Source organism: Corvus brachyrhynchos, unplaced genomic scaffold (genome assembly GCF_000691975.1).
Source record: "Corvus brachyrhynchos isolate BGI_N302 unplaced genomic scaffold, ASM69197v1 scaffold229, whole genome shotgun sequence".
NCBI lineage: Eukaryota > Metazoa > Chordata > Aves > Passeriformes > Corvidae > Corvus > Corvus brachyrhynchos.
The window spans coordinates 7379444-7404092 of NW_008240042.1; the positions used below are offsets into that span (position 1 = coordinate 7379444).

The 24649-nt window shown below is 38.3% G+C and overlaps 1 protein-coding gene across 6 annotated transcripts in view; it reads left to right on the forward strand.

Moving 5' to 3' along the window:
• Positions 1-24649, forward strand: part of CCSER1 (coiled-coil serine rich protein 1) — a 562152-nt gene that overhangs the window by 210308 nt on the left and 327195 nt on the right. The window lies entirely within an intron of this gene.

The window sequence follows — 24649 nt, forward strand, 5'->3', positions numbered from 1 at the left end:
TCCTCTTACTAAGCTGTTGTGTCCTACCAAGGGAACCTTTATTCCTGGTAGTGCTTTCTATGGAAGTATTTGTTCCTATTTTTATTGGTTCCCCCTCTTATTATAAAGCAGATCAGTTTAAAGGTAGTTTCTTGAATTTTATATGTCCCTCGAAGCCACCGGCAGCAGCTTGACTCTTCCTTCCCTTCCTTCCTTCCCTCTCTCACACCCTCCCTCTTTTGTTCCCATAACCTAGAGGCATTTTTCTTTTCTAATGTATTGTTTTCCCCTCTTCTGTCAGTCTTTGATTATGTTATTGATCATGGTTATTAAGGTCACTCTCCTTCACAAAATATTGACATGAATAAGTGGGTTTAGATGTCCACTGAAAAAAACCCTTATGTTGTGGAAAGAAAATTTCCTTTTACTCTGTTGGAAAACTGTCTTTCCTCCAAGTAAGTTTCTGGTGAAGAAATAAGGTATTTTCTTTAAGTGAGTTGAGGAATGTTTGGGGCATTTGCACAATTAATATTGCTCCACAGTTATAGCATATTTGGATGTCTTTAAAAAAGTAGCTTAATTATAATTACATCATTCACTTCACAATCTTCTTTACAAGACATAAGGCTTTAGTACTGACAGTTTAAGAGTCCCAGGGAATGAAAGCTGACCTGCCTAGGACTTGGGCTGTGTTGCTGTAACTAGTAAATACTGGGAAGTCCTCCAGGTGTATTGTACTTGAACAGAGCAATTAAAAATAATAACCATAAGCTGTGTATCCTAAGATGTACAATATGTAGCCGAAGTATGGCAGTAACAGATTAACATGTAGAAGCTGGATTTTAAATGCGCTGTGAATGTACTTACGTAACAGAAAAATTAACTGGAATGTTCATTATTCTTTTAAGGCAGAATCGAGGCAACATCACATAATAAATTAGTTTGGTCCCATTATTTGTTGGTATATAACCTATGGAAGTTACATAACATGCAGCTGCACTTTGTCATGCATTTTGATGGTGTGGGTTTTTTTAATGTTTGTATATGTTTGTATATATTCTATACATTCTGTGTAAGATGCAGTTGTCTGAGAACACTCACCTGGGCTTGCACTAACCTAAAATTTAGACAATAATAGTTGCTAATGAAGTTGAGGTGGAAAGTGCTGGATTGTTTTAGTCATTATTAAAAAAATGAATTTTCAAAATAAGACAGAATTTAAAAGCCTCAATCCTTTTCTACCTTTATGTGCACAATGTTTTAGTTAACAACTCGAGGGCCTGATCTTTTCATGCTGTTATTACAGACTCCTGTAGTAATGTTGTGGTTCACTGTACAGTCAGTCCTTGTTGCCTCTCCAGTGCCTATAACAAAGGTAAACATGCATTTGAGGTCCTGAGTTCTAAAAGTAGTTTTCAAGACTGGCGTCCTGAAGTATGCTGATATGAGTTCTGATTCAGTTGATGAATTATGAAGGTACACATTTGCACTTTGATTTAAACTTCATCATTTTAATGTTTAGTTTTCACACATTACGCTTCTTTAATAGTGCCTTTAATTTTCGTTTTTCATGAGAACAATATCTCAAGTCTTTGGAATTTTATCTGTATTATTTTTATGTTCCTCTTTGGTATATCAAGTTGTCAGTCCATTTCGCTTGTGTACAATTGGCCGTCTGTCCAGATCCTCTCCCTTGGAATGATGCTCAATATTGCATCCACTTTGGTCATAGTTCCTATCAAATACTATTTTGTTGTTATCTATTGTGTAGCTGATGGTGAAAGCAGACACCTGTCATTTTTAGCTTTGTCAAAGAGCTTTCCAAATGAAGAGGGGTTCTTCTAATCTTTCCACAGCAAATCAGAATTTCTTCAGCTCTGCAGGTTCTTAATACTGATTTTTTTGGCATGGTGCAATATTCTTGTGTCTTAACCTTGGCTGACTGCCAGTTGTCCACCAGCCACTCTTGGTTCCTCTCCATGGACATGACAGAGGGAGAAATATGCATTGAAAAGCTCATGGATGCAAATAAGGGCACGGAGATCTCTTACTAATTACTGTAAGGGGCAAAACAGGCTTGACTTGAGAAAATCAATATAGTTCCTTTCATTTCGTTGCCAATTAATTGTAACAGAGTAGAATAGTGAGAAACATTGAAAAACTAAGAACACCTTCCCCCTACCCCTCCCTTCTTCACAGTCTAGGAGTGCTCTCACCTCTTCCAGCTTCCCCCCCGCACCAGCCCTGAGCGGCGCAGGGGATTGGGAATGGGGGTCATGGTCAGTTCATAATGCTTCATCTCTGCTGCTCCTTTCTCCCCGTGTTCTTTCCTTTCTCCAGCACAGGGTCCCTCCTACAGGATACAATTCTTCACAGAGTTCTCCATCCTGGGTCCTTCTCAGTAGCTGCAGTGCTTCAAGAATTACTCCAGTGTGGGTTCTGGCCATAGGGTTCAGTCCTGCAAGAGTGGGCTGCTCAGCGTGGATTCTTCACAGGCTTCAGCTTCCTTTGGGGAACTTCCACATAGTCCAGTGTGGGCTGTGGGTGCAGGTCTGCTTTGCTGTGAACCTCCATGGGCTGCAGGGACACAGCTGCTTCGCCAAGCGCTGAATTCACCACAGGCTGCAGGGGAATCTCTGCTCCTGCACCTGGAGCACCTCCTGTCCCTCCTTCTGCACTGATGTTGGTGTCTGCAGAGAGCTGTTTCTCTCAGATATTCTCACACCTCTTCCCAGATGCTGCACAGTCTTTTTCCCCCTTTCCTAAATCTGTTATCCCAGTGGTGCCACCACCATTGCTGATGGGTTCAGATGGGGACAGCAGTGGGTCTGGTCTGTCTTGGAGCTGGCTGGCATTGGCTCTGTTCAACACATGGACAGCTTCTCTCAGAAGGCCCCCTGAAGTGCCCCTCCCTGCTACCAAAACCTTGCCATGTAAACCTAATACATGCTGTTAGGTATAGCCAGTCAAGCATAGGACATTATACCTTGTCTAGCAAAGAGGTGTCTTTTCCTTCCTTCTGGAAGCCTATGTTTTCATAAGGAAATTTGCTGCAAGGTAGAAAATTTCTGGAACTTGGTTTCCTTTCTTCTATTCTGCCTTTCTCTCCAGGCCTTTCTCCTCTTTCTTAGGAATTTATTGAAAAGTTTCGCATTTAAGGACTTCATTCACGCTGTTTCTCCTGAGCTTGTATCATGAGTGTCCCTAAACATGGGACAGGGATGGAATGGCTTGTGTAAGTCATCAGATTAAGTACTCCCAACTGTGGGGTTTTATTGAATTTGATATGTCACTCCTTGTGCATACATGTATGCTGAATTGTATTTCATTTATTCCTGATAAACTAGTTTTGCATGTTGAGCGGGAAACTTTGATGAATGAGGAATTTATCAATGGCTTTAACATCACTGAGAAAGGAATTTTTAAATGAGATATATTTGTTAAAAATCTCTGAGAAAAAGCATCTGTCCTACCTAAAATATTTGTGCTTTTGATTTGCATCAAAGACACCTAAAGCCTAAATTCATGTGCCTCTCGGGCCATCCTTGAAATTCAAAACAATTCTAATAAAGGCTCAAGACCAGCATCAGCAACTGAAAGCAGTGGAGAGAGAGCCTCTAAGGCATCAAAACTTCCCATAATGAAATCTATTTGCTTTTATTTTTTCTCTTTGTGTCTTTACATTTTTTCAGACCTACTTGAGTCACATCAAGAAGTCAAGAGAGTTCATGGTTTTTATATATTGTAGTGTGTCTGTGTAAGTCTTTATCTGGGCTCTTTGGATTGGTTCTGCTCTAATGGTTAAGTACTGTTAGTGTCTAAACAAAGAGGGATTTTTAAAAAATCAGAACTGCTTGTGAATAAGAACAGAGTATGAGAAAAGGCTCTGCTACATCCGTGACACAGAGTAGTGGGAACAGGGCTTTGACTGCCCTCAGGGAGAAGGGAACAGGAGTTTTGAAATTTACAAGAAACAGGTGCTGGAGAAGAGACTGCCAAGCCCTGGGAGGAACCTTGCAGAATGTCGTGCCAAAGCCTGACAAAATCAGTGTGATTGTGATACTGTGCAATATTAATTTGGAAAGAGCTTAGGCTGACTAATCACCCTTTTCAAGTTAAGGCTGCGCACTTCATGTTAGCTTTACCAGTATCTGCATTTGCTGAGATGAGAATCAGCATGGTCCTCCTTTACTGCATGTAGGGTTATGTCTTTGAATTTGGGAGCTCAAAATTTGTCACTCTTTAAAACTTCTTCACCATATGTGGTGCAGAAAAATGCAACATATCATTCCCTAACTGCTTGTTGAGCAAGCTGCTTTGTGATCTGAGCAGGAGAGGAAGGGGCTATAGTGCTTTATAGTCCCTTCTTTTTGGTTCTCTTTGCTCCATGACAATTTTGGTGTAGATACCTGTGATTTAGTTTTTCCATTCAGAGAGTGCCAACAGTCATTTTAGTTATCCCTTTAAAATTTTGAAAATTCAGTACAAAGCATCCCAATACCTTACAGAAGACTCTAATGCCCTGTGGAGATAGTAGGATATGAAAGTATATTATCATCATAGTGCCTAGTTAACATGTACTGCTGTTGTATTTCTCATTTTTTCCACCCAGCCTTACAGAGTTTGCTCTAATTCTCTTTTACTGTTTCTTAATTTAGCCTGTAAGCTCTATGAAATAAGTTGTTTTCAGGAAGAACGTGTTTCTATTACAATGATGTGTTTGCATTACTCTTGCAGTTCATTTAGCTTTGTAAGCTCTTTGTGGTCTGCGATTAATGCCAATAAGGGTGAAAAAAGATTGTGTGGGCAAAGCTCTGATTTGAGACTGACAAGTACAAGGATTAGTAGCTGCATCAGCAGCAGATTTTTGGGCCTCTTATTTACTCTTTGCCTCATGGACCTTTGTCAAAAGGAATTTATTGGTATTGGGTTTAATTACCACTGTGATATAACAAAATATATGTCTATGACACTGTCTTTATCCATAGCAGAGCAAGTGGGGTAAGGGCTGTTGGTTTTGAGCCTGAAAGGCTTGCAGACAAGAATCAGTAAGTGCTGGTTAGCTAAGCAGCAGAATGAAGGTGTTTGCTCAATCAGTTTCGGCAGAAGCAGCTATTAGTCAGTTTGTTTGAGTTGATCTGCATTGATGAGGATAATAATAAGTCTGGCATACTCTCTTTGTTTCCCTGGCACTAGCCAAAAGTGCTTGAATAACATAATTGATACTTGAGCCTAAATCTTATTTTAGCAAATCTGAAGGGCTGTGAGACATCCTGGAGGAATCAGTCAAAGCAGAAAGACTTGCAGGTCTTTGGGTCTATTTGCTTCTAAACTTGCCCTCTTTACAATTAATTGTTCCCTGCAATTTGTATAGGGTAAAAATATTAGAGCATCAGACCTCTTCTGAAACCTGTGATTTGTGCTGGTTCACTTGAGACTGCTTGCTTTGAAGGCTTACTGTACTAACTTGGATGTTTTTCCCCTTCACCTCTTTTGGTTCTGAAGAAATCCCCATAACTTCTGAGAAGCATGCAAAAAGTGCAGGAGAAGTTACATATTACGCATACTTTAATTTTGATTGCAGACTGCTGTTAATGTTTTTGCAGTTTCTTTCATTCCCTATAGTTACCACTAAGGGGACAGTTCATCTGCAATGCTTTTCCCTTAAGTAGAATTGCAATTTCAAGGCAGTGAATTATAAACTTAAAAAAAATCAACTTAAAAACTGTTGATTAGTATCCTGCACATCTGTTACATATACCAGCTTACAGGCATCTGTGCTTAAAAATACATATGCATAAAGGGTGTATGTTCTAGCCTAATCTTCACAGATTGAAGGATGTTGGTTAGAATAGGCAATGTGCAGTATTAATCACATGAAATACCATTGCCATGACTGTGCTGGTACCAATAACCATTCCTAGCCTCCTTTGCTGTGAGTGAAGCCATGGCTTTAGTATACCTCTTGCACACAGACTGAATGTTTCCGCATTGCTAAGTCTGCCCATGCAAACAAGCACGTAAACCACCTCGAGCTGTGTGGTCTGTCTGTAGCAGCCTCCATCCATCTCCATCACTTTGCTGGTGCAGGCTTCCTTTCTGTGCTCCTGCATCTTGCCCTCTTCTCACTGATGCTTCCAGGAAGCTGGTAACTTGGGAATGAAATATTAGTGTATCAGGTGAAGCTTTGCTTTTCAGCCAGCACAGAGCTGAGGTACTGAGCCTGCAGTATCACTCTCTGGCTTCAGATTGGCAGACAAGGCCTGGTAGCAACCCCTTTCATCTTGAAAAGGAGTCATAGTTAATATCTTTAGTGTATTAGAGCAGCAAGGGAAGAACATTCATGGTGCTGAATAAACAAGACTGCTGAGTAATGTTAAACTGTAATAGGAAAGCTTTATGGTTGTTTTTTGTTTTCACAATGTTAATCTATGTTTTGTGAGATCTCTTGAGTCTTTATTTTGCCCACATTTTGAGACTGAAGAACATTATCAGATAGTTGAGGTGTCTGACTTTCAAACGCTTTTTTGTTTGTGAAATGTTGGCCTTGTAGGAAAAGAGCAGGGGCATTAGGACAAAACTGCTCTGGTTGCTGCTGTCCATCTGAGGGTCACTAGTATTAAGGCACAGGGAAATTTCAGAGCACAGCTGCCTTTTCCTGGGCTGCCCTTTAACTGATAACAACTTGGTCTTTCCATGCCAACCCACAAGTAACTGCTGTAGCACTTCAGGGAATTTTCTCCCAAGTTCCCAGATGTGCATCAGAGAATACATTATATATCCCCACAGATAAGGACTGATAACTCTGCTGGCAGATACAGTGGACACATTTTGCTTCTAGCCTCCTGTACATGTCATGTGCAATTCTCAGAAATTTCCTGCGTCTCTTGCCTGCTCTCACAGCAGTTGCCCACACGTCTGTGATTGTCAGCTACATCAGCAGTCAGGAAGCACAGCTGAAATGTAAACAGTTTGACAGTTTGAACCTGATGGAATGACTGTCCTGAATATTTTCCTTGTAAGTAGGTGTTGTTGCATCTGGTATGTGCTACTACAGTTTTAGGTGATAAAGATCACATGTCAGACCATATAATTTAGGTGTGGTGTCTTAAAATGTCATTTTAAGGATTTTTTTTTTTTTGTGTCCATAGATTACATTTTATGGTTCAATTCAAGTGGAAAGTTCTTTATTTCCTGGTAGAAATTGGTTTTTATAATACAGCAAATGGACAGTTTCCTCCCACTGACAGCTCACAGCTATTCCCTTATGGATTCAGTAGCACACGGTAGTATTTCAGTAGTGCAATGAGCTAAGTTTTTGGGTTTTGCTTTGATGGGCTAGTGTTTTAGGTAGACTGCCAATATTTTCCCAAGGAATGTGAAAAAAGTGTAGTGATATTGTACTTTAAAGTGGTTTATACCTTAGCAAGATTTCTTGAGACAAAGAAAAGTCACTTCTTCAGTTCAAGGCTGTTTTCTGAACTAAATATAAAAGACTTGCAGAGAAGAGGGTGTGCATGAAAGCTTTGAAGAAAAGGTCAGAGGAATTCTTTAAAATGAAAAACATTTGGCAGGCTGCCTGTAGGTGCCATTACAAGTTGTCTTGTGTGTACCCGGAGGCCTAATCTTGGAAACAATTAAGTGCAAACATGTGAGTAACTTTGTGTGCCTGCCAAATCAGTAAGACAAACTGAAATCTTTCAGCATTTTTAAGATCTTTAGTTTACGTGTTTCCCCTTCAGCTGTTAGAACAAAACCATGTAAATGAAATGTGGGAACTTGTCTAATATAAGTTTAGTATTATTTTGCAAGACAATGAAGAGCTCTTTTACATGATACTTGTGAGTGTTTTTCTGTTTTGTGCTCTTACTAGGTTTATTTTGTTAAATACATCAATAATTATCATGGTTTCTGCTTTCCATTTCCTTCTCTAAAAGACTTTCTGAGCTTAAATTGACATTTCACTTCTTTTGGGGTTTAGAGAAAATACTGTCTTCCGTGCCTGTATATATTACAGACTAGATGGTTTGCATATAGTATCAGTGCATTATCTGAGAGTAAAAAACCAAGCGGTGAGCTCTGCTGGGAAAAGAAGTCAGTCTAATTACCTGGTTAATTGCATTTGTATTGCACTATATATTGCACTGTGCACTGTAAAGTATCTCACAAGACATCATATCTTATCTCTCTTTTCATCTGTCTTATAGGTGCTCCTGAAAGAAAGTGAAAACACTTCTTTTGCTTTATTCAAACATCAGTGGAGAGTGAAGCATAACTACTTGAGTATATGTATTGAGAATGGATAGATAGAGACACAATCATAGTTGTTTTTTTTCCTTAGTCAAAAAAATTGTTGATCAAGGTGAAGAACACTTGCATTAATGCTGTCTGTTCTAATTTCGTTTGGTTTGGCTTTCTTTGTATTAATTTGTAAGCACATGAAATGATTTTATCCTTTATACTGGCTAGTGTCTCAGACTGATTTTAGTACTTCATTTTTATTTTATTTTGTCACTTTTTTGTTATTTTATTTTATTTTCAGATCTAGCAGGGCTATGGTTACATGCAAAAGCTGTATTAGAACACACACATGAAATTGTACAAGAAATCTGTTATCAGGATAGGAATAGCAAGACTTTTCTTTTTTCCTGTATGGCTTGCTTTGTTTGTTAGTTTGGTTTTTTTTGCCTCGGGGTGTATTTTGTGTAGCACACTGTGAAACTGAAGAAGTCCATTCCTGGGAAAAAAACAAGTAGTACTGAGGTTGCTGTGTTGCTTTATTTCTCTGTGTTCTTTTCCCCCTTCAGAGAGAAGAAATAGTGCAATACCTTCTTCTACTTGCCTTTTCTATGGGATTCCTTTCCTTTGTAACTTCCATTGGGCTAGATGTTTAGGCCATATCAAGATCCTCACTTATTTTTATTCTCCAGTCTCCCCACTTGCCCCAGTCAGCCCCCTGTATTTTGATTAGCTTTCTACAGAAAACATAATGTAAATACTTCCTCCTACTTGTTCTCCCCAGCCTCTTCCATGCCTTACTTGTCACAACACAGGCGTGTTACAGTGTCTTCTGTAATAACTGCAGATAACCTTGGGACCACTTTAATGGCATCTTTCAGATTTACAGAGAATCCTGTGCTTAGACTCCTGCTTCTCCAGTTAGCCTTTCCTCAAGTCCATCCTTCATCTCCTTCACTTAAAAACCTTTGCTCCATTTCCCCTATTTTAGACCTGCCAACCTCTTAGGTGAGGACATTCTTCTTCAAGTCTTGTCTTTTTTAGCATCACTGTGTGTTTGTCTCTCCTGCTGCTGACTCCTGAGCGGTTTCTGCAGTACAGAATGGCCCGGCTCTCTCACCAGCACACTGTCGGATGCCATCAATCACACCAGTGTCCTTTTCTGCTTCATTCACACCTCACTGAATTATCTCATCTGACTTCATTAATCTGTCAAATAAAAGGTTAACTTGGAGATTTCATAATCTTCTACAGCCAATTCTTGTTTTGCTGAAACTAAGTCTCAGTGGGCTCAGAGATAATCCCCCTGTATAGTCAGCCACATGTAATGTTGTTTATTGCCCTGATATCAATCCATCCTAACTTTACCTTGCAATGTACTTCTGAAATTAATTATGTGCTCTGCTCTGGAATCAATTACACCACTAGGGTGCCACTGTATTTGGCTTCCTGATTTTTCACCCTCTTATGAAAATGTGCTGGTAAAACGCTTTTGTTCTAAGTCCTTCTGAGTGATTCTTCATTTCAGGAGCACATCACAGTAAGCAATTCAGGCATCAGCTGAACTGATAAAGATATAATAAAGACTTTCCTATTATTTTTTGCCTACTGAAATGTATTATTTATCTTTCTTAAAATAAAATACATAAAACCTACAGAATTACTAATGAAAGTCAGATATAAAAATTGTTGTTGATGATATACCACTGACATGTTTTTCAGGAACTGTCTTATTGACACAATCCTTCAGTAAGCTGCAAAGTTTATTTTTGGTCTAACACAGTTCTTTTCATGTCAGAGAAATTACCTTTTGAAGTCTTCCCTTCCCTCCTCCAAGATTCTGTTGCTCAATGGAAATCAACTGCAACTGATGTTGCTTTTTATGGAAGCTCCCATATGTGGTGTGCAAGTGGATTTGCACAAAGCCCACACGTCAGAATGCTGACTGAAACCACTGGAGTAGAGTAAATTATCGGATACTACTGTCCCATGGTTTGTAAAGTCTTCTGTTGTCATTTAACTGGGTGAAAACCATGTAGTATGAGACTTTACCAAGTATTACTCTGCACGTATACATCATTGTAGAATTGAATAGGTAGTGAATTACACAACTTGTTGTTCCAAAGAAGTGTTTCAGCCCCTGTGTATTCACGCTTCTGAGTTTTGGATATACTAATGGCAATGCATTCTTTGTAAAGGCTATGGAGATAGATAATTATTAAAAATTAAAAACCCCCAAGTAACTCATCCTACACCAGGACTGCAGATCACTGCAGGATCACTGGAGGTGAGAAAGAGAAATCTGCACATGTGATGATTCACTGTGTGAAAATGGTCTTCTGTATCCCCTGGCAACCAGAAGCAAAATGTCTCTGTTCTTGTCTGGGGGCCTTCAAAAACACATCTGAGAAGTGATTTGTTTTCACAAGACAATCATGCAACATTAGAAGCCCGCTCCCTCCCGTTCTTCATAAAGAATAAACTGAAAGTAAACTATTCGTTCTAGCTCTTGATTGAGTTGTAGGGCAAATTTTTTTTTTTGAGGGATGTGTGTTTTTTCAGATTTTTTCTGTGACTTTTTAATGCATGAAAAATAATACTGTATTTTATGCAAATTACTGTTGTATTTAATATACTCCTGAAATCTGAGATGTGACTTTTGTCATCAGAATTTCTGAGACTTCTATAGTAACAAAGTATTTTATTATTTTTTGCTAAGCATGCTGTTGAATTTTATTCTTTAGTATGCTTAGGATAAAGAAAACTGAGACTCCATATTTCACAAAACAAGTAAAAATAAGGAACATTTTCTTTAAACATAATGTATCAAAGGAGTGGTGTATCTTTGTGTAGGCAGCTGAAATTCAGCAAGTCAAATGCTTAAAAGCTTGTGTCAAAATAGGCACAAAAGACATAAGTTCTTTTTTCCAGACTTGTTTTTCAGCAATCACACCCTTTTTCCTCACAGCATCTAGCAATTGATGCTATTTTTAGAAATTATTCTGATAATAATCACTCAGCAAACCTTAGGCTGAATTGTTAAGAATACTGTACTCTTAGCTGGAGAATTGCATGATGATGTACAAAAGGCTTTGACCTTTTCAAATCTACAGTTTCCCTATTTTGCTTTATAAATGTAAAGCATGAGGGGGAAAAAAATTGAGCTTTATCCAGAGGAGGTGCTTACTGCACAGTTAAAATTTGCATTTACAGAGCAGTGGGTTTCTTGAAGTTTCAAAATAGAGTTTAGTTATATTTCACACTGGCAATTGTGTGAAGAATTTTCTTCTGGGAAGTTAGATCAGAACAGATCATTCACTGTGTTTGTTCATGTCCCAACTAACTGTGCAGTAGTAGCTCCCTGCCTGCACAGTGTGGGGGAGAAGATACTTAAGTCCTAGAGGAACTGGCTGGCTTTGGCTCACAGATTAATTTAGCCTTGCTTATACAAGTGGTGTGAGACAAAGGTTAAATTTGTGCACCTGAGGCACAGATTTAAATGAGAAGCAGCTGAAGAAAAACATGTTTCTCTTGGAAAGTATTTAAATTATCATAAGAATTGAAATTTGAATTCATTTTATACTATAAAGCATTAATCAGCTTTATTTATAAATAAATTCAAATTAGACTGCAGAAGTGATCTTCCTGCTCAAAATAGAAAATAGAAAATAAAGTTATCAATGCTATTTTAATATTCATGCTTTTTTGCATTTTTACATTTTTTCCCTTGCATAATTTTTCCTTGTATTTTTCCATTGCTGTTGATTCCATGGATTGAACTTTATTATTCACTATTTCAGGCCCCATTTATACATGACACTCCATGCAGGCAGTACCCTTCATCTGCTTGAAATGGCTTGTGAAACAGGAACATCAGTAACTTTAATTTGTGACTTTTGGGTATAAGTCACTGCTGCATGAATCTGTTGAAGGCCTGTGCTCATCTTTTTGAAGATTTGGAATTCTGTGATATCCTGTGTTCAAGGGTAGAAGCAAACCCTTTAAAGGTCGTCTAGTCCAATCTCCTGCAGTGAGTTGAAGGGACATCTTCCACTAGATCAGGTTGCTCAGAGCCCCATCCAACCTGACCTTGAATGTTTCCAGGGATGGGGCACCGCCTCCTCTGTGCAGCCTGTTCCAGTAGTTCACCACCTGCACAGTAAGAAACTTCTTCTTTATATCTAAGCTAAATCAACTCTCTTTTAGTTTAAAACTATTACCCTTTGTCCTATTGCAACAGCCCCTGCTTAAGTTTGTCCCCATTTTTCTTATAGGCCCCCTTCAAGTACTGAAAGGCCACAGTAAGGTCTCCCTGGAGCCTTTTCTAGGCTAAACAAACCCACTTCTCTCAACCTTTCTGTTTTCTGTCATTTGGTCCCTCAGCCTGTATTGCCATCAGGGGTTGTCCCAGTCCAGGTGCAGCATCGGGCACTTGGCCTTCCTGAACAGCATGAGGTTCCCATGGGCCCACTTCTCGAGCTTGTCCAGGTCCCTTTGGATGGCATCCCATCCTTCCAGCATGTCAATCACACCTTAGGAGCCTAGTGGCATTTAAAAAATACTTACTAGGGACTTTTTGAAAACAAACTACTTCTGGTTTAACTTGGGGTAAACAGATGGAAATGATAGTATTAATTGTTTTTTATTTTGTGTGATTTTGTAGAAATCCTCTGAAAAATACATACCTGCAAGTAGCTTCCTTGAACATAGCATTTTTACTTCAGTTCAGGTATCTGCCTAAAACCTTTTCAAAGCATTCAGCAAGAGTCCTGTGAGAATTTTCATTTTTCCTTCAGGAAAACTGTACTTGAATGAGGAGGATTTTCTGTTGGATTTTTGCTTGCATCTATTAAAAAGCTACAACATGTCTTTATTTTTTTCACTGCATACTAACTATGACACACTCTAATTTGCAGAAAACAAGCAAATGAAAAGTGATGTAAAAGTCATTTGTATTCACTGTTATCTTGTTTTTAAGAGCCATCAGTAAAAGTTGCAAATTCTTCTTTTTTTAAAAAATAGGTATTAATGGGGTTTTGTTTAATGTAAGGTTTTCCAGAGCTCCTGGTACTGAACTCTGTACTGAACTCTCTGCTTAGGACAAGGATTAAAACTGCTTCTGGGCAGCTGTCCATTGCTCTTTAATACAGAAACCATTTAGATTTTATACTACTGAAGAGTAATCAGAACTGAGTGAAAGAAATGGAGGCATTAGACTAGAAAAGATTGAAACCCGGCAGGAGAATTTTCATCTGATCATATGTGGGCAGCTTCCAGACCCTTTGCAATATCCCAGTGTTGCAATATGAGTACTGTATGTTAAAAAAAAAAATACTGAGAAATTTTTAAAGGCCATTATCATGTGCTCCGGTTGACTTAGGGCAAAAAAGGTCTGTGGCCATTAACTGAAAGCTACAATAAAATAGATAGGCATGGGCGATATTGATTTTAGTATTTCCTCAATATTGATTTCTTCTGTTGAAAATGCAGTGTTCCACAAGTATGTTTTTGCATCTTCGGTGTATGTGCTAAAAGTTTCTTATATTTTATCTGTTTGTTTCCTGTATTCCAGTGGAAAAACCATTTGCCTCTATTCTCAGAGCAACCTCCTTTTCAAGATTCTCCTTTGTATGCAATATCTGATGCAGACATAGTAAAGTAAATTGCCCCAGCTTTAAGAGGCATGAAAAAGCAGACTGGTGAAATTTTTGTATTGAGTTTATCACTCCTGAAATGTTGAAAACAGCAGTAGGGTAAAAACAGTTCCTGTTTGACAGGAATAATTGTGAGCGAGGCTTTTCAGGTCAGCTCTGCTGGTGGACATCATTTAAACCCAGGGTATTTCTGCTACCTATGATCTCTCAGAGGATTGTTTTATAAGCTTTTGGATGTCAGTTTCTTTTGGAGTTATTGAGGGTTTTAGGAACAGGGGACCAGCTTTTGCCTATAACTGGGATGGCAGCAGTGACAACCACAGGGCCTCCGTGCGGCAGCCAGGAGGTGTTAGCACCTGCCATCACCTCTGTGGTACCGAGAAAGGAAAGATGAAACAACTCTGCCAAGGAAAGCTTCTGTTTTTACCATAACTGAGCCTAGAGAGATTCTTGTAAGCAGTGGCAGCTGCTGAGAGCTAAAATCATAGTGGTGGATGCGAGGGGAAAAGGAGCAAGTAACTCACTGGGGCCATGCAGAGAGGTAGCCATCAGATAAGCCAGAGTGCCAACTGCTCCATGGCATAATGGGAGTATGGATAAACTCCTAGCCTGTAGCATGAGCCTAGGAGTTTGTTAACATGTCTCCTCATTTCCTTTGACTCTTGCCGATTTGTTTTTGTAGTTTTACCAAAGCTGTTTCAAGGAATACTGATTTATCACATGGTGACTGAGCCAGTACCTTAACCTTGCTTTGTGAAATTACAAAACCAGAAAAAAAGAATAAAATATAGAAATACAGTAGTGGAGATGCCTGTAACAGTACTGCCAAAGAAAAAAGACAGTATTATTATTTTTAAATTGTTTTTCATTTGAAAGGCTCTTTATATTTTATTGTAGTTAAATGAATGTGAAAGGTGTGTTCAATTTTTCTCTCTAGTTTCGCTATTAATGTTGAAGGGGAGGAAGAAATTATGCTCATTTGTATTCTGGACATAATATAAACGAAAAATGAGTATTTTATTGCTAATGGCTTTATAAAATGCTATTCAGATATCTCAGCAAATTTAGTATACAATTCTATTGCAAAACATAAAAATTAAAAAAAAATTGGTCAGCTGAGGGCTCTAAAAATAACAATAATGCAATGCCTAAGTACTAGTACAGCAGCTTTTAACTCCTCTATTGCTTTGCAAATGGTAGCAGTTTTTTAAACAGTGTAGCTTGGCCTTCCCAGACTTCACAGAGCTTGAGGCTGAGAAGTTGTGTCAAAATTAAGGTTCAGTGTAGCAAAACCCTACAAAATTTTCACACATTCATTATTTGACCAGCTTTACTGTGTACATATCTTTTCAGTAGCAAACTAATTGTATGGCAGCTACATCACAGCAGCTACAGAAAGAGTCCTTCAGTCAATTTCGTGTGTGGTTTTTTTATCTAAGTATATAGATACTTATATAGATATATATATATATCATATATATATAAAGTATATATATATATCCTATATATACTTTAGATATATTAGATATATTTTAATATGCATATTAGCCTCTATACAGACTGAAAGGGATGGATCTTGGCCAGAGGAAGGGAGAAGGATAGAGAAGGTGGGAATACTTTCAGGTTCAGATGGATGGCACAACAGGGCTAGTGCTGATGATAGAATGGGTGCAGGAGTGGGAGAAATGGGAATAGGAGATTACTTTGCAAGTAAACTGAGAGATGAGAAAGAGCAGTCTTGAAAACAGTCTTGGGTGTTGGTGGATGAGAGGCTGGACATGACCCAGCAGTACACAGTCACAGCCCAGAAAGCCAAACACAACCGGGGCTGCATCCAAAGCAGTTTGGGCATCAGGGGAGGGAGGGGATTCTGCCCCTCTGCTCTGCTCTGGTGAGACCCCACCTGCAGTGCTGCATCAGCTCTGGGGTCCCAGCACAGGAAGATCTTGATTTTCACTGGTGGGAAGAGAATTAAGGATTAAACTAGAAAAGGAAAGTAGAACAAGGAGGGCTGGGAGGACTGTGGAGAGCTCACTGCAGTTGGGGTAGTTTCTATTGAACCCTCTGACAGGGTGGGAGTTGAAGTTCCTGTTGTACTTTACCCTTAATCCTTCCCTTAAGAATGAAAGCTGATGCACAAAGGTGAAAACTCAGTGTTCCGGTTTGGCCAAATTTAGAAATATATCCTCTGAGAGAAGGCACAACCACCCCTCCCCCACCAGGTTCAGGAAAAAATAAATTTTCCTTGAAGGAAAGTGAAGGAGATAAAACTATTTATTTACCAAACACACGGGAAAAGGAAAATAAGGCTAAATAATAAAATGTCTCGCTGTGGAGGAAAAACCTGGGAAAGTGTTCGAGTCCTCCCTTTGGTCTCCTCGGAGCTGGGGCTTGGCCCAGGGCCAGGCCCTCTGTGCCCGATGGAAAGTCCTCCCGATGTGCTCTGAGGTTGAAAGCAGTCCAGTAGAAAAGGGAGAAAATCGGTTGCTGTCTCACTCCCCTGCCGCAGCTGGGGAAAAAAACCCTGCTATCTCTGTGTGACCTTGAACAAGCTGCAAACTGCTTTGAAAAAGTTTTGCTCAGTTTTTCCTTCCCCCTCTCAGGCTCAGTTTAAAGGCATAGAAAGGCACAAAGTTAATTTCTGGGCATAGAGCAGCAACATGGGATACACATCATAAAAGTCACCCCAGGACACTCAGCATACCATGTATTTACAAAATCAAGAAATTTTTGTCCTGCCTTGACTAACTCCACTTTGGAATCTGCTTCTTAAACTAAGAAGCGGGCTTAGCATTCTAGAAACGGTGGTAATCAGAATCTCTACATTTCAGAAGGTGAAATATTGCCATATATATATATATATATACACGCCACAGAGATGCAACTTTCAGAAGTCGTTAAAGAACATCACTATTGAAACCACTGTGAAGCAAGTAACATAGCAAAACTTTCTAATTTTTTAGCTTTTACTTCTATCAACATTATACAGAGGAAGTGCTGCAGCCAGGAAAAATGTATTTCAAATTGTAAAATGTCACTTGTTTCTTTTCTTGTAGTGTGAAAAAAACGCCCAGCCTGTCTTCCTTGATTTAGTAGCAGATACATACAGATGTTTAAAATGTTTCCTTTAGGCTGTTATTGGGTAATTCAAGACAGTTTTGAGAATGAAGCCACTACATCTAAGTAGGTTAAAATCCCCTGTCAGGAGTGGTTCCATACTGAAATTGTAAAAACCCTTCTGAGAACTGATGAAGAAGTGAGAGTAATTGCAATCACAACATTTAGGAAGTGCAAAATAGCTTGTTAAAACCTCAGTGAAATGGATAGCAATTGAAGGCATCTAAATCTTTTTTGTGAATCACAGAAAAATAAAACATAGCCTTAGATTAAAACACTGTTGTGAAACTCTGGCAAAGTTGTCCATGATGATTACAAAGTAAAATAAGCCTAGGAAACAACTGGACAATTTAGCAGCAAATTATTAATGAAAGTCAGGTTGGCTTCATCATGTTCAGATTTAAAAAATAAGTTTTGTCAATATTATGAAACATTGTCCTCATTTAGGTGAAAGCACTGTAAGTCAGGGAAACTGTAGTCAGTTAGCTGACCACAATATTGGAGGAGATACCACCTATATCCCTATGTACTTATGGGCAAAGGGACAGTAAAGCATGTGTATTTTTTGGATATGAGTTTAGTGTATTCTAAAACGTGTACCTTAAAAAGAGATATTCATTAATAGCAAGTACAAATAGATCTTTATCTTGAAGGAATCGTGGTTTTTGTAGACTAAAAAAAGACATTACACTGGCTGTAAGGAGATCACAAACATCTTTCAGAGCTTCATGGAGAACAGTGAATTGTGAGTATAGGAACTGTTGTGCTGAAACTAGCACCTAAATCCATGTCTGGCTTCAATGGTGGCCGTCTGTGGATACTTCAGAGGAACTTAGAAAACAGCCTGGTTTGGGGAGCATTTTTTTCCTAACTCATCAAGATAGTTACTTCCCCATATCCAACAGCACATAAAGGTATATTCTGTATATATTTTTGTCCTCCTTAATGTAATTGTAGGTGTGTTTATTGTTTGTGTTGGTATCTGATCCTTTTAAATTTCACCTTGTATCTTGGTCACAGTATGTTATGCTATGTGATGATGCATAACGTGCATGAGTGTGCTGTGGAATATCAGGTAGTTACTGTGAGTGCTGTAATGCAGGCTTTGGAGAAAGAAAGTGTCTTTGTGACTAGTTAAAAAAACCACCCAACCTACTGTGTGAGACAGCCGTCATATTTGCTACAAAGCTGAAAGCAGTTTGAGGAAAAAAAATGTGTGCATTTGAACCTGAAAGATCTCCTGCAAGGAAAGAAAAGCAATTGAAATAGGCAGCCTGCAGATTAAAATCCCGGGAGAGCACTTGGTTCTCTCAATTGCCTGCTGAAAGAGCAGAAAAAGCTGATTTTATATGATATTATTAAGGAGGAATATACAATAACAAAATGTCAAGGCTGGATAGTATAGTCAATGAAGTATGAAAGAAACAATAGAAACTGAAGAGGGAGTAGAGTTTAGCTCAAGGAAATCAGTTCTCCACTGTGTTGTCAACAGAGCATTTGCATCTGTGAAAGCAACCCCCTGGTTTTCACTAGGATAAAAATATGACTGGAGTTGTGTTTAATATCATGTATCATGGTAGCAGTCCCAGCTGAGAGAGTGACAGTCATTGATGATCCCTCAGGTCTCCTCTCAAAGACATGGTAACCCCAAAGTCATTGTCCAAATCAGTTCTGAAATTCGATTCTGCTTGCAATAGAAGTGAGGGGGATTTTTAGAGATTAACCTGAGGTGAATTTTATGTTGGGAAGGTAAAAAGGGTTTTCTCCTACATATTAATGGCCCCTTCATGTAACCTCTTCGTAGCAGGAAGTTGTCTGACAAGGAAGCTTGTGTCTCTATTTATTAAGAGTTTTGTGGAGGAAAGCAGGGAGAAAAGACAGACTGGGAGGATGAGCAAGATAAACTCCAGGTGAAAATAAAGAGCAGAAAGGAAGATATATTTGCTGTTAAATAAATGAATTAGTTATGTAGTGATATATGTGTCACTGTCTATTATAAAAAATCTGGTATTTCTATGCTTATAAAGACTCTTTTTTTCCCCTCTGTATGTGTTCACTTGTAAGCCAGCAACCTCCAGTTCTTAATAGTTCAGCTTTCTACTTTGTTTACAAATTTCTAAATGTTTATTAAGGTGGTGTCCTTGTCCTAGCTAACAAATTATTTTTATGGTAAGGAATTTCATATTGCCAGTTTAGAAACTGAAAAACAGATAATAATACTAATTTGTGCCTTGTGCTTTGGTGTTCTTCCACTTTTGCATTTACTATAAGGAGAGGAGAGATAGCTAACTTGGAAAATTTAAATATTTGAGGAAATTAAGTTTATATTAAATATAAAACAGCATGAAAATATAGTCTGAGTCTAAACTATTTCAAACACAGTAGCACTTCAACAAACAGTGGAATGGCTGTGTACACTTTATTTTACTTGCTGGTTATGGGCTTTATAATTGATTTAGCCTAATTAGAAGGTTAAAAGAGCATCTTGCCAGTTATTTTTCCAAGTGGAAACAAATAACAGTCAACAAATTATTCTTCATACTAACTACTCCTTGGAGGAAAAAAATTATTGTGCAAAGTATTATATTTAAGAGACATCCTGAAAACTCAGAGTCTTCTAAAATAAACAGTACTGGACATACAAATGCTGCTAAGTGACAGATCAGCATCCTACCTTCTATGAGATGAAATTTCCCACTGGCATTTCCCAGCTTCCCTGGGTGATTAGCTTTGCTTAGGTTGTAAGAGGAATCAGGACTAATCTGTATGCCTGTATACTAATTGCTGATCGAGAATCCATGGGTAATTGAACCACTGAAAACTTACTTGGCTTTCTGTACCTCACGTAGCATGAAAAGAGGTAGCAAGACACAGTAGCAGCTGTAATTTATGCTTCACTCCTGCAATGGGAGCTACAATAACTCCGGTCAAATGCAAGACCCATGCGGCCTTCTGAGCTACGTGAGCAGCAAGCTCCAGGCAAATACTGGAAAATAATACTTAAATGTCTCAGCTGTTAATTGCATGCATTAGTAATTAGTGAGAATATTTAACTGTATCTCCTAAGGAAGGAGACATGGCATGGATTTATAAATAACCACCTGAATTGTATTCATCAATATCAGAAAACACATTTTAAGGAGCTGCTCACTCCATTCTTAGTGAGAGAGATTGGAGATGTTGGGGAAAGTTACTCAAACATGATACAGGGTGGGAGGTAAAAGCTTATATTGTGTGTCTACTATTTTTTATCTAAACTAATTTTCATTTCTCTGGCCTCAATTGTTTATCAAAAATTTATTTGCAGGAAGTATATGTATGAGCAAAACCTCTTCATGAGATTAAATAATACAGAAATTACAGATATCAGAGCACTCAAAGTGTGTAGGAGAGCACTGCACACCCTGGATGAATAACTGAGTTTCTGATTCTCTCTTTGTTTTTACCTCCCTTCATAGCTTTGAGCAAATCACTTTCCCTTCTTTTTCACTTCTATGGATAAAATGGGATAATGATATTTAAGTACAATATTTCATAAAGATGCTGTGCAGACCCATTAATAAATCCATTTGCAGGTCTTTTGATGTACCCTCAGTATATCAAAATGTCACTACTGAGCTTGCTGACTGCACTTATTTAATTTCCTAGTTTTACTCAACTTCTAGATTATAAAATGATATTTTCTGACATAACTTATGATACAACTACAGCTATCACTCTGAAAGTCAGTTCAACACTCATCCACTACCCCTTAGAAAAAGCTATAAAGTACACAGATTGTCTTTTCTTCAGTTATTATAAAGATTTATTGAATCTCGAGCTCTAACATCCACTGCAGATTTTCTCTGTCAGTATTAACTTCTTAGATCAATAAATTGCAATACTGATCTCCTGAGAAGTCATTGTCTGCCAGCTACCATTGCAGTGTTTACCCCTGTTGAAAAGCAGTTGTAGCAAATTAAATTGGCTTCTGTCAGTGAAAGGTCCTTATTTTATGGCACAATTAATGAAGGTTGATAGATAGGCCACTTCCTAAACAACATCAGATTAAAGGCAAGGGTTTGTAGCAAGAAAAATCTGAATTTATGAGGTGAATCTGCTTTCATTTAAAGAGCAGTTGCTGAAGACTGGAAGATGACTCTTGGAAAGGAAGAGTTCTTTTCAAAGGAGCGTGTTTTTAACGGTGTGCACATTCCTGTTCTGCGTTGCTGGAGAACCTCTGACTACATTTGCTGATCTTCTCTTAGACACTTTACGTTGTTATGTAGGTTTGTGAAACATTCTGCTTTGAGGAAGGTAGAGACAAGTGGAATAAAACAAAACCAAGCCCGTAACTACTTTATAACAGCTCCAGAAACAGCTGCTTTCACTTTCATCTAGCTCAAATGATGGGAATTTTTCCTCAAATGGGATCCTGACCTTGGATCTCCAAAATGGACCTCAAAATGGGAAAAGCTTTTTCTCTTAAACTTATTTTCTTGCTTTGCCTCATTATCAGGATCCTTATCACAGTTTTAACATTGGACTCCAAGGATAAATGGTTAGCATGGCCTATCAGTGACTCCAAGGTACCTGTTCAATTGCACAGTAAGGATGATGTATATTGAGACTGATTCTAGAAATTAGAGTAAGACTTGAGCATTGATCTTTGTAATCATGAAAGAATTATTGATAAAATTCTAATAATGTCAGTTTTCCAGATATTAGCAGCCTGTTCCGAACTCAAAAATGGCCTAAAAGCACTGAGAGGAATGCTCGCAGGGGTTTTTTGGCATGGGCAAGATGGTGTTTTTCTAAACTGTTGTTCTGAGAAATACTTGAATTGCTTGGTATTCAGATATTTTGAAAATGTAGTTTAGGTGATTAAAGCTGTGCAAATTTTCTGCCCTCTGGTAAACTCAGAGGTTTCCAGTGACACATGGAAAAGGCTCAGTCAACAAAACCCAGCTGTGCATTTTGTGCATAAAAAATACATATTTAAATGATAGTTGCACAGCACAGTACTGCAAAATTAGATGTCCTGATTTTGCCTAATACTTACAATTAAGATACAAATTATGTTTATTTAGCATTTGCAATGACTTACAAGATATAATTGTAGCCTAATGGTATAGCATCTTCTGGTTAATTTATAACTAAAACCTATCAAGTTTATGCTGGACTTAAAGTGAGTGGCTGCTTTTATGAGAACACAATTGGTTTAGACAACATCAAATAAAAAGTCTTTGTTGAGTAAATTCCTCACAGTGATTTTTTTTTAATATGTTTGGGTAGCTTTAGACTGCAAAGTGTGATTATGATAAACACACCACGGAGAGTAAATTTAAGTGGGGACTGTGATGTTGTTTGAAATTCTTAGTATATCGCTTCAGGAGAGCAAGCTATCAACATCCTTCATAGCAGTGATGACTTTGTAAGGGTTTGGGTTTTTTAATAGCTTGAGAAACAACCCTCTTGGTACTGTCTCACTCAATTCTCCACTATAATAAAATGTGTTAGTGCCACTGGGCTAAATTAATTTACACAGGCACAGATACTGCTCGGCTTTCCTTAGAGGGGAAAATTACTGGAGGTGTTGGAGGGGCCACTGAGAGTATGTGTATGTGGAAAGCTCTAGCTGGACACAGGCTGGCTCTTCTGCCAGTGCTCCTGTCTGGCCAGACTCAAACTGTTTTCAGTCCAGAAGCCATGTAGTCACGGTGCCCCTCCTAATACACCTCCTTCTCAACAGCCTTTTTGGTTCAGGCATGGTGCCACACCAGTGTGAGATCAGACCTGGGCTGGCCCCTGTCCAGCCATCGTTGAAGAACAGATGTTTTTCTCAGGCCATCCAATGGATACAGCCTGAGAAATTTTGTGACAGCAACAGTGTCATCCTCAGGGCTGTTAAAGCCTCCTTAGATTCCAGCTATCCCTGAAAAACTTGCAGCTCTTGCTTTGCAGATTTTTGTAGTGATGCTGTTTCAATGCTTAAAGATGGGACTGCCCTCCTGCACACTTCTAATTACAAATTAGGGCATTTGATTTGGTTTGGAAAGCAGCTGCTTGATTTTTTTTTTCCCCCCTCTTAGTTTTTTTTTATTTTATGTAAATTAAAAGGCAAATTGTCTTCGGCTGAGCTGCTGGCTTTTGAGGCAAAACATTCCCACAGAGGTGTCCAGTTTTGTCTGTACTCCGTGTTTAATGTAGAACAGCTAAATTTCACTTCATTTTTTAAATATTATTAGCCAGTTTTCTTCATGATCAGGTGCAGGAGTTAAAATTTTTAATGTTTCTGAATACAGTGGATTCTCCAAAGATACTGACTTTCTGACATGCTGTAATCTTGCTTTGTTCCTCAACATCATCTCTGTGTTCCGTGGGTTATAAATTACCTGTGTCTCTCTTAGGATATAATTGCCATGGTCCCCTTTCTCATTTACCTGTGTATCCCTTTTATTTAGCAGGCAAATGTTGTCTTTTCTTTCAGCTGTGCTGTAGCTGATACGTATCTAATTAAACTCAAATTTTCTCAGTAGGTGTTGACTTTGAAGTCTCTGTGCCCTATTTTAGATTTGACACAGGGATTTTGTACCCAAAATTTTGTCTTTTTTCGTCCCCTTCCAGTTGGCTGAGTAAAGTGCAGTGTCCATAAGGATCTTCTGATAAATGAACTGATAGAAATGACTGGGTGGAGCAGTGTGCTTCACTTGCAGAATCTGGGCTTATCGAAGGATTTAGAGTAGCTTCATAGTGGTGCAAAAGCAGGTAGCGGATTAGTCAAGTGCACAAGTTGAGCTTATTAAATCATTCTGCATTGCAGTGCTGCGTTGTGAAAAGGAATGCACTACTAGGCTATGCAAACTTGTTGATTTTTTTTATATTCTTCATTTCTGTTTTATTGGTGGTCATGGTGGATTTTTTTTAGCACTCGGGGACTTATTTCCCAAGAAGTAGCATTATTCTAGTTTTCTCCAGAACAATTGTGATATTGTTTATATATGTTTCTAAACTCCAGATTTTGTTCTTCTCTTATTATTACCATTTTATGTTGTTAAGTGTCACACTCTTGTTTTAGTATCTGTCACATCTGTAAAAATAATGTCCATGCTAACCAACAGGTTACTGAAATACTATCTGAAGAGGGTGGGGTTCTAGGTTAATCTTTCAAGCATTTTGACTGGACAGGTCCATTGAAGTATACTGAATTATTTTCATTAATAACTTTGGTCTTCACTGTTTCTTTTCATGGATTAGTGCTTATTTGTAAGGTGTATTGACTCATGTGAACGTGATATTTTTAAGCTTTGAACCAAATACTTTCCTGCAATATATTGCATTCCTGTTAATTTTTCCTTCTAAATATACTATTGGGCCATCCCAAAACTAATTTCAAAATTTATGTCGTAGTTTTTTTTGAAAAGAATAAATTTTTCTGTATGAACGAATATGAACAGTATGTTTGTGTACTCGTGCATGCAGTTCAGTCTTTGAATGGGGAGTTCATTCAAAAGAAAGAAAATTAAGAGTACTTACCCATTAGTGAAATACTTGAACTAATTACAAGCAAATAAAGTATAGGTTATCAGTCTAATTCTGTTAGATTTTCAGTGTTGTTTTCAAGCTCTTTCATTTCCCACCCCCTCCCCCCAAAACTGTAAAAAGTGGTCCATGGAACTTGA